General features: G+C 43.5%; 1 protein-coding gene across 1 annotated transcript in view; it reads right to left on the reverse strand.

Annotated features, from left to right (window-relative positions):
• Nucleotides 1-15,468, reverse strand: part of GRAMD1B (GRAM domain containing 1B) — a 441,187-nt gene that overhangs the window by 248,934 nt on the left and 176,785 nt on the right. The window lies entirely within an intron of this gene.

Genomic DNA, 15,468 nt, shown 5'->3' on the forward strand with positions numbered 1-15,468 from the left:
AGTAAATTCAACATAAGCAACTTTGGTGATAGATAGATAGATAGATAGATAGATAGATAGATAGATAGATAGATAGATAGATAGATAGAGATAGAGATAGAGATAGAGATAGAGATAGAGATAGAGATAGAGATAGAGATAGAGATATAGGTAGGTAGGTAGGTAGGTAGGTAGGTAGGTAGGTAGGTAGGTAGGTAGGTAGATAGATAGATAGATAGATAGATAGATAGATAGATAGATAGATGATAGACAGATAGTTAGATACATATACACATATACATACATACATACATACATACATATATATATATATATATATAGAGAGAGAGAGAGAGAGAGTTGAGAGAGAAAGAGGGAGAGAGATATGAGAGGAGAGAGAAAGAGAGAGGGGGGGAGAGAGAGAGATGAGGGAGAGAGAAGGAGGGGAGAGAAAGAGAGAGAGAGACTGAGAGAGAGAAAGAGATGAGAGAGAGAGAGATATGAAAGAGAGAGAGAGAAAGAGAGGGGGGAGAGAGAGAGTTTGGAGAATCGGTTGTTGGAATAAATCTCCTTTTGATTTTTCCACTTTCCAGGGCTAATCCTGTAAGGAAGGCAGGAAGGAAACATTCTGGTGTTGCTTTTAGCCGAATCTTTATTGCCCTGCTTACAGAAACTGCCTCTCCGGTTAACCCTTATGACATTGTCACAGCTAAGGCGAAGCACCCATCGACCTGAGTGATGTTGAGTTGGCCATGCGCACCCAGTCACACGACCACTGAGCCACGCCTACCCAGCTGGTCATTAGGACAAAGAACCAGTTGTTAAATTATTTGAATCCCACCACTGGAGGGAGGGAAGAAGAAAGGAAGGGGAAGGAGGGGAGTGAAGGGAAGGAGGAAGGACATGTAGCAATGTCACAACATTGCCCAAAAGGCATTCAGAGTTGTCGACATTATTTTACGTAGTTTTTTCTCTGTAATAACGCTATGCTGCTAACGAGGGCCTACAAAACCTTTGCCAGACCTATCCTTGAATACTGCTCACCTGCCTGGAACCCACACTGCATTTCAGACATTCAAACCTTAGAGAGGGTCCAGAGGTATTTTACAAGAAGAGGACTCAATTTCTCTGCTTGTAACAAAATTCCTTACACCACCAGGCTTGAAATTTTAGGCCTGGATAACCTTGAACTACGCCATCTACGTTCCGACCTGAGCTTAGTTGCACAAGATAATCTGCCATAATGTCCTACCTGTTAATGACTACTTTGACTTCAACTGCAAGAACACAAGGACTATCAACAGATACAAACCAAATGTCATCCATTCTAATCTTGATTGCAGGAAAAACGATTTCAGCAATAGAGTATTAAATGTGTGGAACATCCTACCCGATCCTGTTGTTAGTTCCTCTAACCCCCGTACCTTTGACCTTAAGCTGGACCTTACGCATTTCTTAAGAGGTCCCTAAGGGGGCGTGCATAAGCGCACCAGCGTGCCTACCATCCCTGTCCTACTGTCCCCATTGATATGTACTCTTTTTATGTGTTTATGGCTATGTTTCGCTTATTTATATCCATTTATTTGTGCCACTTTTTCATGTGTCCATGTCTATACTGATACTTGTTTCCTTGTACTTGTTGACAAATAAATAAATAAAGGGAGGGAGGGAGGGAGGGAGGGAAGAAGGAAAGGAGGGAGGAAGGGGGAAGAAGGGGAAGGAAGGAAGGGGAGTGAAGGGAAGAAGGAAGGGAGGGAGGGAGGAATTCACATAACCCATCTCAACAGAGTTCCAGTAATTTCCGAGGAGGCTACAACCTTGAAGGACAGACAGTCTCCAACACAAGTCACCAAGTGTCACCATGTGACACCAAGATGGCCGCTGCCTCAGATCTCCATCTTCTTCCATTATTCAAAAGCCATCCAGTTCAGCAGGGTAGAAAAACAACATATCCTAAAGTGCCCCAAATTGGATGTAAATAAATAAAAATGAATACATAAATAAAAAGGGGAAGAGGGGGAGGAGAGAGAGGGCAGGTGAACCAAAGAAACAACTCGGGGAAAGATGCCAAAGGCCGTATTAAAAAGACCATCAAAAGATGCACTCATTCCTTGTGGTGGTCCATTACGGGCAGGGAGTAAATATTGACGCTCGGTTTTCAATGACTTCTGAAGCATTTGTACGTTTTGCCCAGAGTCGGTCCCCAGGAAGCGTTATTAGAAAGTTGTTAACCTAATTGGGAGAAATAATGAAATACAAAACAAATAAAAACAATCAAGGCTTAATGGATAGATTAGGTGGAAGCAAACAGCACATAAGCCAAGCATTTGCTCTCGCGCTCTCTTTCTCTCTCTGCCTTTTCTATAGCAGGAGATAGCCATGGCCCCCACCCACCCACCTACCCACCCACCCACTTCTCCATCCTGGTGGCTAAATTAGGCGAGGCGGGTTTTCTTAATTCCTCCAAACAATCACTTAATGAGCGCTATATTATCCAGCAAATAGGCGGGTGGCGAAGGGAACCGTTTGATAGGCCACCGATAAATGAAAGCTTAGCTGCTTTTAAGATTAAGCCCCACAGAAACCTCCTATCCGAAGTGGGGGAACTTGGTGGAAATGGAAAGAGAGGAGGGGCTGGGGGTGGAAAGCGTGTGTCGCATGCGTGTGGAGTGGAAGACGGCGTTTTGTCCTTGCACAAAAATTTGCGCGCCCGCCCGAAAGTGCAGGCAGTGAGAAGAATTTCAATTATTTCATCAGCAAGAAAATGGAAGCGGCCTTTAAGTGATTGGAACCGCAGAAAAATCCAATGTGGGCTGCCTTGCAATATGAACAGAATGGGCAGGAAATTAAATACGCTCCTACTTAAATCATGAGGTTGCAAATGATAAATTAGTGTCTCGATGTTTGCGTTCAAGTATTTAAGTGAAAGGGTTTTTATTCTTAATGTTTGCGGTTGCCCAAAATAAGGCCCTTCGCCGAGGTTGTTTTGCCTCCTTCTTTTTCAGTTGTGTTTGGATTAAGAGTAAATGGGGAGGGGGGGAATGTTGGCCAGCCTCTGTAGCATTTAATATTCTTTTGTGAATGCTGTCCAGCAAAACGCTTTCCCCCCCCAAAAAACCCAAACTCATTATAGTGGGGAATAATGTTTGTTAATGTACAGCAGACTAAACACATGCAGTGTGCCGTTGGCCGGGATACACAATTATTTGAAAATATAGGGATGAAGACCGTATGCATATTTGGTCCTTGTTTGTAATCCGAACAGTTATTTAGAGAAGTGATTATCATTAGACTGAGAAAAGATGATGTAATTTTACATCAAGGGTGGCTTAATTTCGCCTGCAGTTCAAAGGTTATGCCGCGGTGGTGGGATTCAAAATTTGTAACGATCGGTTCTGTGGGTGTGGCTTTGTGGGTGGGCTGTGGATTTGTGGGCGTGGCATGGGAAGGTTACTGCAAAATCCCCATTCCCCACCCCCACCCCACTAAACGGCTTTCCAGCTCCGTTCTCCTGTGCAGGGCAAAAAAAGAAGATCAGCTGGGAGGCAGCTGGGGCGGGGCCAGCCTATTTGCCGGTTCTCCGAATTACTCAAAATTTCTGCCACTGCCTGAATATCGCCTCTGTTATGCCGGCCTACCTTAGATTGTGAAAAATTTAAAAATGTATTCAAAGTGTACTTTAGTCCTGTTGTTTGGCAGAAAAAGCTCACTTTTTAAATACGAATTAAAACTAGTAACTATCAAACTTGGTAACTGTCAGATGTGTGGACTTCGATTCCCAGAAATCCTCAGCCAGTCATGCTGGTTTAAACCATCTTGACTTCTGTGGATACTTTAACCATCACTGTCAACCCAACAAGACAAATTGCCTGGAAACCTTTTATGGACTTTTTGCTAAAAAGGAGGGGAAAAAATTAACTTGTGATGTATGGGTTTAATGATTAAAAAGAGTTTAAACTGTCTTGACTTCTATTGGTGTTTTAACCATTACTATCAACCCAACAAGACAAATTGGCTGGAAACCTTTTATGGACTTTTTGCTAAAAAGGAAAAAATAAACGTGATTTATGGGTTTAATGTTAAAAAGAGTTTAAATCGTCTTGACTCCTACTGATATTTTAACTGTCACTGTCAACCTAAGAGGCAAATTGGCTGAAAACCCTTTATGGACTTTTTGCTAAAAAAGAAAAAAATAAACTTGTGATTTATGATTTGATGATGAAAAAGAGTGGCTTATGGAATGAAGGGAACCATGATGTAACCTGAGAGGGGTGGGGGAGAGGGAGGGAGAGGGAGACAAAATGAATGTACAAGTGTTGTAAAGAAGTTTGGAATCCTATTTTCTTTTTCTTTTCTTTTTGTTTGTTTCTTTTTTTTCCTTTCCTTTTTCATTCACTCCTCTTCTCTTCTTTTTCTTTCTCTTTTCTTTAAATAGATATGGCTTTTATTCTGTTCAAGAAGTTTGAAACAGAAATCAGTTGAAAAAAGAACCCAAAACAAACAGCAGAAGAAACCTAGAGTGGGAAATGGGAGAAATTATGTGAGCTAACATTTCCAGATTTAATTTGCTGGTGGTGTCTGTTAAAATATTCATGACTGGGAGAGACATGGGAACAAGGTCAGCCAAGGAATAGGCATAGCAACTAAGTCAGCAATGGAAGCTTAAACAGATTTGTGTTTGTGCAGAGAACTGAAAGAGAAACCTAAGAAGAAAGCAGTCTGCTGCTCTGAGAAGTAAACAAGTATTCTGTCTGCTGAAAATAAAATTACCTAGGAAAATACTTATAGTATTTTTCAGACTATAAGCACTCTGCAGGCCTTCCAAACTCTCTGCATGCCCCATTTTTATGGAGCATGTAGAGAGTTTGGAAGGCCTGCAGAGTGCTCCTGGGGGCTGGGGAGAGCAAAAATGCAATGTGTGGGGTGTTTGGGAGGCAAAAAACAGGCCCTTATTTTGCAAAAACGGGGCATGCAGAGGGTTTGGGAGGCCTGTAGTGTGCTCCTGGTAGCTTGGGAGGGCAAAAAACACCTCTTTTTAATGAAAAACTGGCCCATTTTCACTCGTTTTTGCCCTCCCCGTCCCCCAGGAGCACTCTAGAGGCCTCCCAAACCGTCTGCACACCCAGATTTTCACCCTCTTTGGGGAGGGGGGGGGGAAGGTGCATCTTATCCTCCAAAAAATATGGCAACTGCTTGTGTTTGCCTGTAACTCTCCTGCCTTATGTTTACTTGGAAGAACCACCTGTTGGTACTGTACATTTATTCATCTGTTCTTATGTATACGAGAAAGTTAATGAATCCCGCTGCACCAGTTATCTGTGTGTGCTTTCTGGATTTGAATGTATGCCACAAACTCTGACAGCGTCTCTGTTCCAGAGCTTTTATTCCATGTTTCTGGTATTCTATTTATCTTGCCCATCACCTTACAAACATCTTAGGAAAAGGCGAAATTTCTACAGCATCCCTATTACAAGGAAGGCTCCGAATAATACAGCAATCATATTATTTGTTGAGCGAGCAACATATCAATTTAACTTCTGGAGTATTTTGAAGCACTGTCAGTGAAGATCACAGGACGTTTCTTTTCAAATGTCAAGGAAAATAAGCCTCCATGTGTGAAGCCCCCCTCCCTTTTTTTTTTGAGAAATGGACAAAAGCAGCATTTGCCAAATGTAATCTCCAGTTTAAAAGCAGTCGCTGGGTTTCCTTTGTCCTGGTGTGGAAATACGTCTTCCTGCCTCTAAAACATATCATCCACTTCTGGAGGCCTTAAAACTGAGTGCCCACATAGGAGCAAGCTGAAACGGTGAAGAAGCCATCTAAAGGGAACAGCCACAAACATTTATTATTATTATTATTTGAAAGTTTTTTAAAAAAATACAGTGTGTAAAAAAAAGTGTGCTACTCGGATCTTTCTAAAACGTGCCCCATCCTTCTCGCTGAATCCCCAAGGGATAGGAAAGTTCAGAGGATAAAAAATAAAATTTCCTTTTGATCCTCGAAGAAAGCTTAACTTCATTTTGGAAAACGACATAAGACAGTGATGAATTTTGATGCTTAGTTGTAGCACTGCAAGGATCAACTGACATCAAAGCAGTTTCATAGTTGGGCAGGCAGACATTGGATTGAGATTATTGGGTGACTCTACGACTAATTTTGCAGAGTTAATTAAGACATTAATCTAGAGTCCAGAGGTGGTATTCAGCAGGTTCTGACCAGTTGTCGAGAACCGGTAGTGGACATTTTCAGTAGTTCAGAGAACTGGCAAATACCAGCTGTGGCTGGCCCCAAAGTGGGGAGGAAATGGAGATTTTGCAGTATCCTTCCCCTGGAGTGGTGAGAGAATGGGGATTTTGCAGTATCCTTCCCCTGGAGTGGGGGGGGGGGGAATCAGTGGTGGGTTCCTAACCAATTTGCTACCAGTTTGCTCGTGCTTGCATGCAATGCTTCTGCGCATGGGCAGAAGTGTCCGGGCGGGTGGGTGGAATCACTACCCCTTTGCCCGTACCAGGAACAACCTACCTCTGGTGGGAATTGAGATTTTGCAGTATCTTTCCCCTGCCACACCCACCAAGCCATGCCCATAGAACCAGTAGTAAAAACAGTTGAATTTAACCACTGCTAGAGCCAATATGTTCCCACAAATAGCTCTTGAATTCCTTATCATGGTAGAAGTATAGGGTTGCCTGGAAATGGTATAGGGCTTCCTGCCTCACCATGGGTTTGATTAGAAGACCTCCAACTATGTTATTCTGTTATCTGGTGCTAATTTAGTGTTGAACTTTAGTTGCCCATATTCTTGTGTATGGGCTGGCCCAATAAGCATTCTGAACTGCAGCTTAACATGGTCTTGATTACTTGCGTATTTGACTTCTAGGGAAATGGATACTAGTTCCTGTCATGGGGTGAATGAGGAATTCTTGCCCTTTGCTCAGCTCTGAAAATCAGTTGCCAATCAAATGCATTAAAAAAAAGAACGTTTGATTCATTCTCTCTGCAGGTGACACTTCTGTATGCAACTGTCAAGGCTTCCTCCTGTAGGTTGAGATCAAATGGATTGCCAGTTGACATAGAGTAGAGTAGAATACTAGGGAGTAGATAGAATAGGGTAGGGTAGGGTAGGTTTGGATAGAATAGAGTAGAGTAGGGTAGGGTAGAAGAGTAGAGTAGAGTAGAGTAATAGAGGGTAGAATAGGGTAAAATAGGGTAGAGTAGGGTAGGGTAGGGTTGGATAGAATAGAGTAGAGTAGGGCAGGGCAGGGTAGGATAGAGTACAGTAGAATAGAATAGGGTAGAAGAGTAGAGTGGAGTGGAGTAGGGTAGGGTAAAAGAGTAGAGTAGGGTAGGGTAGGGTAGAGTAGAATAGAGTAGAGTAGAGTAGAGTAGAGTAGAAGAGTAGGGTAGGGCAGGGCAGGGTAAGGTAAGGTAGGGTAGAGTACAGTAGAATAGAGTAGGATAGAAGAGTAGAGTGGAGTGGAGTGGAGTGGGGTGGGGTAAGATTGAGATCAAATGGATTTGCCAGTTGACATAGAGTAGAGAATACTAGGGAGTAGAATAGGGTAGGTTTGGATAGAATAGAGTAGGGTAGGGTAGGGTAGGGTAGGGTAGGGTAGGGTAGGGTAGAAGAGTGGACTGGAATGGAGTGGAACGGAACAGAACAGAACAGAACAGAACAATTATTGGAATGAAGAACAGAGAATAGAATAGGATAGAAAAGAAATATTCTATTGTGCAAAGTGTGGTTGGACACCCCAGAATTGTCTCCATTGCAGAAGTTCTCAGTGTGCATGCAAAGCAACAAGGATACCAGATTCCTCATGTGTGCATTACACCACATGTGAAGACTTGACCTTTGGCTAGGATTCTGGAAAAACCAACCCTGAGCACGCATTCCAAATCTGAATTCACCTGGGACCTATGAAGCTGGCTGTGTGTTTTAAAAAGTATTGGGGTCTCTTTTTGGTAGAGGAAATATTTGCCTGACTCTGAGTTTTAACCAGACACTTGAAACTTGAGCTGACCAACAAGCCCTTGGTTGTCAGAGAAGTCGGTCAAACCACTTGAACTCTCGCTGTGCATACACTTCCTTCATCATGCGAGAAAGGAGGATAATTCAATTTCTCCCTCTCGTTTAAAAAGCATTTGAAGATCTTGAGTGCATTGATTTATTACAGCTCCCTCTTTGTGGAGGCCATTTGATGTTTCATATACTTAAAGTGCAAACGGCTACGAAGGAAACTGCAGAAATGAAGGAGGACCTGAATCCTTAGATAGGGCCTTAAAGGTAATTCTTCCCACGTTACAGGTCGCCCTCGACTTACAACCGTTTAGTGACTGCTGGGGTGGCGCAGTGGTTAGAATGCAGTATTGCAGGCTGACTCACTGCTCGCTGCCAGGAGTTCGATCCTGACCGACTCAAGGTTGACCCATCTTTCCGAGGTGGGTAAAATGAGGATGCAGATTGTTGGGGGTAAAAGGCTGACTCTGTAAACCGCTTAGAGAGGGCTCTTAAAGCGTTATGAAGCAGTATATAAGTCTAAATGCTATTGCTAACTACTAAAGAAGGAAGAGAGGGAGGGAGGGAGGGAGGGAGGGAGGGAGGAAGGAAGGAAGGAAGGAAGGAAGGAAGGGAGGGAGGAAGGGAGGAAGGGAGGAAGGAAGGGCCGTGATGACACAATGGTTAGAATCAAGTATTTCAGGCTAACACTGTCCACAGCCAGGAGTTCAATCCTGATCAACTCAAGGTTGACTCAACCTTCTATCCTTCTGAAGTAAAATAATGACCCAGATTGTTGGGGGCAATACGCTGCCTCTATAAACCACTTAGACGGGGTTGGAAAGCACTATGAAGTGCTATATAAGTCTAAGTGCTTTTGCTATTGCTTGAAGTTACAACAGCACTGAAAAAAGTGATTTATGACCAGTCCTCATACCTATGACCATTGCAGCATATTCCCAAATTCACACAATCAAAATTTAGGCACTTAGGAACTGGCCTGTATTTAGGTTGGTAGATCAGCTAGGAATCCACATGTTTAACAGAAGAAAGGTTTATATGAGCCAAGACACCTGTCCTCAACGTGATGTCCTCCAGATGGGTTGATAAGTGGTGAGCTGCAGTGGCGCAGTGGTTAGAGTGCAGTACTGCAGGCTACTTCTGCTGACTGCCGGCTGCCTGCAATTTGGTAGTTCAAATCTCACCAAGCTCAAGGTTGACTCAGCCTTCCGTCCTTCTGAGGTGGGTAAAATGAGGACCCAGATTGTTGGGGGCAAGAGGCTGACTCTGTAAACTGCTTTGAGAGGACTGTAAAATCACTGTGAAGCGATATATAAGTCTAAGTGTTATTGCTATTGCTATGCTCTCCTTTCTCCCCTTCCCTTTTTCGGAGTACAAGTGAGCTTTGTGCCTTTTTCCTTGCTTCTTTTAACATTCGTCCTGTTTTTGCTCCATCTCTCTTTCTCTCCCCATCTCTTTCTCTCCTTCCCTCCCTCTCTTCCGCGCGCTCTCTCTTCTTCCTCCTCCTCTTTTTTCCTTGCTTCTTTTAACATTAATCCTGTTTTTGCTGTGTCTTTTTGTCTCTCTCTCTCTTCCTCTCTCTCTCCTTCCTTCCTTCCTTCCCTCCCTCCCTCCCTTTCTCTCTCCCCCACTCTCTTCATCTCTCTCTCTCTACTCTTCCTCCTCCTCCCGCTAGGGTTTCTAAAAGTCCCCTTTCTTTAATTTCTCCGGTGGCTAAAGAGAAGCTGCCTTCTGCCCAAAGAAGCAATTGCATGAGATATACAATGGTAAAGTGATCCACTTAGCTCTCCGGCTTGCTCTCGCTCCCTAAACCGGCTACATTAATAAATTGGGTTTTTTTAAGCTGGTTTCCTCGCAATTAATCCATTTGCTTTAAGGTGAAAACTTTTCAGCCCCTCGGCTTTTTTGAAGCATCGAGTCACAAGCCTAAAGGAAAACAAGAACACGTTTTCAAGGAAAAGAAGATTTGCTTCATTGCAAGATGTATAAATATATACACCTGTATATGGCCGTATGAATATGATAAATGGGTCAATGAGTCTGTCTGTCTGCCTGTCTGTCTGTCTGTCTCTATCTATCTATCTATCTATCTATCTATCTATCTATCTATCTATCTATCATCATCTATCTATCTATCTCCATGTCTGTCTGTCTGTCTGTCTGTCTGTCTGTCTGTCTCTATATCTATCTATCTATATCTACCTATCTATCTATATCTATTGATTGATCAATCAATTTCTCTCTCTCTCTATCTCTGTATCTATCTCTATTTATTTATCTATCTATCATCTCTTTCTCTATCTATCTATCTCTATGTCTGTCTGTCTGTCTGTGTCTATCTATCTATCTATCTATCTATCTATCTATCATCTATCTATCTATCTATCTATCTATCTATCTATCTATCTATCTATCTATCTATCTATCTATCTATCTATCTAGCGCTGCGTGTGTGTTTTCCAGCATAACTCTGGAACGCCTCCAGCAATTTCAACCAAACTTGGTACACAGATGACTTACTCTCTGGAGACAAATACTGGGGGGAAGGGGTAAGACGCCCCTAATATGCGTTCTGTTAAGATACAGCTTGTTGTGCTTTAAATGGCTTCTACTGTACTGCAGTAAAATGGCTTTTACTGTACAGCGTGGTGGAGTTGCCATGGTATGGCTTCACAGTACTCCGCACGTTGGCTCCCTCTGAAAAGAGGGAAAATCCAACATTAGAAATTGCATTTGGTTTGTACATTTCCCTCCTGTAAATAGATTCCTGGGCAACTCTGGGCTATCAGCTAGTTATGAATAAATAAAGAACTTTTTCCCCAGATACCTGTCTAAATCCTTTTTTGCACATAAGGACCTGAAAGAAATCTTTGCAAGGAAGAAGTCCAGGCCCGCATTTATTTATTTTAGACTTGTGGTTTGAAAAATGCTGTTCTCCTCTTCAAATGCTTACATATCATTTAGTGTAACTAACAACTATTAAACCAGAGAAAGAATGATAGAATAAAAGCAGGGGCAGATAAAGAGGCAGATAAGAAGAGGGGTGAATGAGTCATGATGCCTAGCCATTAGTGATAATGACATCCTGTTATAGCTACATTTTCTAAATTATATGTTTTAGGGCTCACATATCATGAACGATGGCTTGCTAATTGCAGCCAAAAATTCCAGGCTGAGAAAGCTTTGACATCTCAACAGCATGGTGTATATTCTCCTTTAGTATGCACGTTCTACAAAAAAGCATGCCTTATGACCTAAAATAGGTTAGAGGTTGCAGGAACTGGGCAGGGCTTGCCTAGAGAAGAGAAGGACCAGGAGAGACAGGATAGCAGTCTTCCAATATTTGAGGGGCTGCCACAGAGAGGAGGGGGTCAAGCTGTTTTCCAAAGCACCCGAAGGCCAGACAAGGAATAATGGATGGAAACTGATCAAGAAGAGATTCAATCTAGAAATAAGGAGAAAGTTTCTGACAGTGAGAACAATCAACCCATGGAACAGAAGTTGCCTTCAGAAGTTGTGGGAGCTTCATCCTGGGAAGCTTTCCAGAAGAGACTGGACCAGAGGTGGCATTCAGCAGGTTCTGATCAGTTCTGGAGAACCAGTAGTGGAAATTTTGAGTAGTTCGGAGAACCGGTAAATACCACCTCTAATTGGCCCCACCCTCATCTATTCTCTGCCTCCTGAGTCCCAGCTGATTGGGAGGAAATGGGGATTTTGTAGTAACCTTCCCCTGGAGTGGGGAGGGAGTGGAGATTTTACAGTATCCTTCCCCTGCCACACCCACAGAACCAGTAGTAACATTTTTTGAATCCCACCACTGGACTGGACTGCCATCTGTCAGAAATGGTGTAGGGACCCTGTCTCCTGGACTAGGTGACCTAAAAGGTCCCTTCCAACTCTGTTAATCTGTAATCCAATTCATTGGACAGCAATGTCAGCTAGATACTCAGCATTGGAAAACTAAGGAACAAGCCAGAGAGTGATACAAGGAATTGAGATGTGAGCAGGATCATGTAGTCCTCAAAGTCCAACTGAAGCCAAAGACACCATCAAATCAATCCGGACTTAGTTCTGACTGTAGCCAAGAATTTTTGGAAGTTGAACGACATTGTCTTCTTCTAGGATTTTTGTTCCACTTCCCAGTCTACAATCCTGGATTGTCTAGCCTGTCAAGATAGTGAGCCCGATGCCTGCCATACATAATCTAGAAATATGCCAATTCAGCCAGAATCTTTAGCAAGAGTCCTTTTTTAATCTATTGATAATGGAGACTCTAATGGAGTCATGACTTGGCATGGGTCAAGACCAGGAATCCAATAACCAAATGGCAAAGCCAAGGAAGAAAGCAAGAGGCCCAGTGAGGTGGCCCTCCAGAGTTCAAAGCGTGGTCAACTCAACCCAGCCGAGGTCTGCAAAGTTGTCTTCACCATTTTCTGTTGGGTTGGGAAGCCAAGAAAGAAGCCAGCTGGGCTTCCATCCAAATGCACAACTGAGACACTTGACTCGTGGGAGTCTACTTTTTCACCAGCCTGCTTCTATCTGACCTGTAGAGCTGAGCCCTCAAACGTTGTAGTGGGTGGGTGAACTTCAGAGCCTAAGAGATTTCAACTGGTGCAGGCAGGCAGTTCTGTGTGCTTGCTGGATCTTCCTCACTGTTGGCACCAACCCTTCCAGTATCATCATACCTGGAAACACCTGCCTCTACTTCCTCTTCCTTCGAAGACAAATCCATGAAGGCCATAGCATTGAAGTTCTTCAGAGGTCTCCCAATCCAGTCCTAACCAGATTTAACCCTTCTTACCCCAGTCAAGGTCCACCAGCTGTTGCCTCCTGGTATGGATTCCAGTTAGACCCAGGTTCAGCAGAAGGAAGGAAGTATGGATGGATGGATGTGTCAACCTTGAGCTAGTGAGATATGAACTGCTTAACTGCAGCTAGCAGTCAGCTGAATTAGCCTGCCGTACTGCACTCTAAGCACTGTGAAGGGAGGGAGGGAGGGAAGGAAGGAAGGACGGAAGGAAGGAAGGAATGAAGCTGAGTCAACCTTGAGCCAGTGATATTTGAACTGCTGAAGTGCAGCTAGAAATCAGCGGAGGTAGCCTGCAGTACTGCACTCTAACCACTGCACTACCTCGGTTTGTTAAGAGAAACAAACTGGAAACAAACAAACATGGTCCATGCATCAACCATCAAACTTACTCCATTGCAAATGCCACCATGATGGAACGATGGCCTCACCAGCTCATGGCCATCCCCGGAGGTTGGGCGCCCAGGAGATAATTAAACCAATATCAATTCTGCAAAAGGAACCACAGGCTGCTATCACAAAGCACCCTCATCTGTAAGTTCCACCAAGCTCATGGTCTGGTTCTGTTTTGTTTTAAACAATAGTTTCATTGACAATGAGCTCCTTTAATAATCCAATAAGACAGAACAATGAAGTGATGTCTGAAAGATTGGAGTGGGCAGACTGCAGCCTTTTCCATTATCCCACAGACGAGCATGAGGGAGTTAGAGTAACATTAACTCATGCTCTCCAAGTTCCTGTTCATTAAACTATCATGATTGCCGCTTCTATTATTTCCAGGGTTTTGCCATTTATTTACCATTTACCAGCTCATGCATATGGAAGGCATGGTTTACAGTTCCTGGAGAACTGCACATTTCATCCTAATTGATTCTGGTAACTAATTTGTTCTACCTGCTGGATTAGATGGAGCTGCTGTCCATGTGCCCAAGGATTACCACTTGTCTTTCTAACATCTCTCCTAATTATCTAATAGCATGGGTTGCGAGAATTCTGGCTCTATTAAAACATTTTGACTATTAACAGCCCCTGACTGGAATTGTGATGACAACTCAATTTTGACAAATTAGAGCTTAAAATTGGGAGATGAAGGAGAAGTGCCTTCTTTTAATTTCCCTGAATTTAACATCAATAATTAGAGCAATTTTCCAAGATGCGAGCTGAAATTACCTCGGCTGTGATGTGGAGTATCACCCTAATTTTAGCAAATTGACTCTGGGGAAATGAGTATTACAGATTAGAAGGGGATAAAAAAAAACAGAGAAACAAGAAAAAAAGAAAGGGAGGGAGGGAGAGAGAGAGCACGAAGAGAGAAAATAAGAAAGGACAAATCATAAGATTTTAAAGGAGTGAATGGTAAGTAAAATCACAGCAAGATCGTGGATCAGCCATGTTTAATGTTGGCTCAGTGAAATCAATAGGCATCTTCAGATGTCAATGCCTGTCCTATAATTGCATTTGTCCAATTCAATATTAAAGGTAAAAGTTCCTCTCACACATACGTGCCAGTTGTTCCCAACTCTAGGGGGCAGTGCTCATCTCTGTTTCAAAACCAAAGAGCCAGCATTGTCTGACCCGTATCAACCCCCCCCCATCAAGTGTGGTGTTTGTTCTCTGCAAAATGATTTACACCGAGCAATACTTGTAACCTGTTTTCTTGTGTCTCAATATATCCTGTGATATCCCCTCCTTCTTCTAATTGTTTGGAAACCATGGTTTATGGCTGAGCCAAATGATTATAGACAAAGGGGTGTTGAATTGTCCCTGGACAGGTTTTTCAAGGTGAGTAGTCCATCATCCTAAATGATAAAGGTAAAGGTTCCCCTCGCACATATGTGCTACTCGTTCCCGACTCTAGGGGGCAGTGCTCATCTCCATTTCAAAGCCAAAGAGCCAGCGCTGTCCAAAGACGTCTCCGTGGTCATGTGGCTGGCATGACTCAACGCCGAAGGTGCACGGAACGCTGTTACCTTCCCACCAAATGTATTTCCTATTTTTCTACTTGCATTTTTATGTGCTTTTGAACTGCTAGGTTGGCAGAAGCTGGGACAAGTCACGGGAGCTCACTCCATTATGCAGCACTAGGGATTCGAACCATGGAACTGCCAACCTTTCTGATCAACAAGCTCAGCGTCTTAGCCACTGAGCCACCATGTCCATAAATGATACCTTCGTCCTAACTGCAACTTTTGCCCATTGTGGGCCTTCCCACCTGCAAACAGGTATGGTGAACTTTGCATGACATGCTTCAGTTGGTTATTGGATGGATCCATTTGTGGGGGCTCATATAATCCAATGAACTCGTAAACTAACTGGCTTCCCTTCATCTAGTGGGACCACCCAAAAGCTTACTTACTAAGCTCAGCAACTGCAGCCATCGTTGAGCTCTTGAACTCAAGACTTCCACGGGGAAGCCAACCAAGCACTGTTTCTCTTCTGGCTTACAGGTATCGAAATAGCAAGGTGGATTGTCCCATTGAGTTGCAAGCTTCCTGTCTTCACCAGTGAGCTCACACCTGTAAAGGAGAGAAGACATGGGGGAGGAGGGAGAGACATCGAACCCATTTTATCCTGCCCCACCGCCCACCCACCCCCCACTCCCCGGGGTCCGCCGCTTCCAGCCCCCCGCCGCTGATTCTCTCTTTCAGCACCACGGAGAGCAGCC

This window comes from Natrix helvetica (genome assembly GCF_964273705.1).
Source record: "Natrix helvetica genome assembly, chromosome: 8".
Lineage (NCBI taxonomy): Eukaryota > Metazoa > Chordata > Lepidosauria > Squamata > Natricidae > Natrix > Natrix helvetica.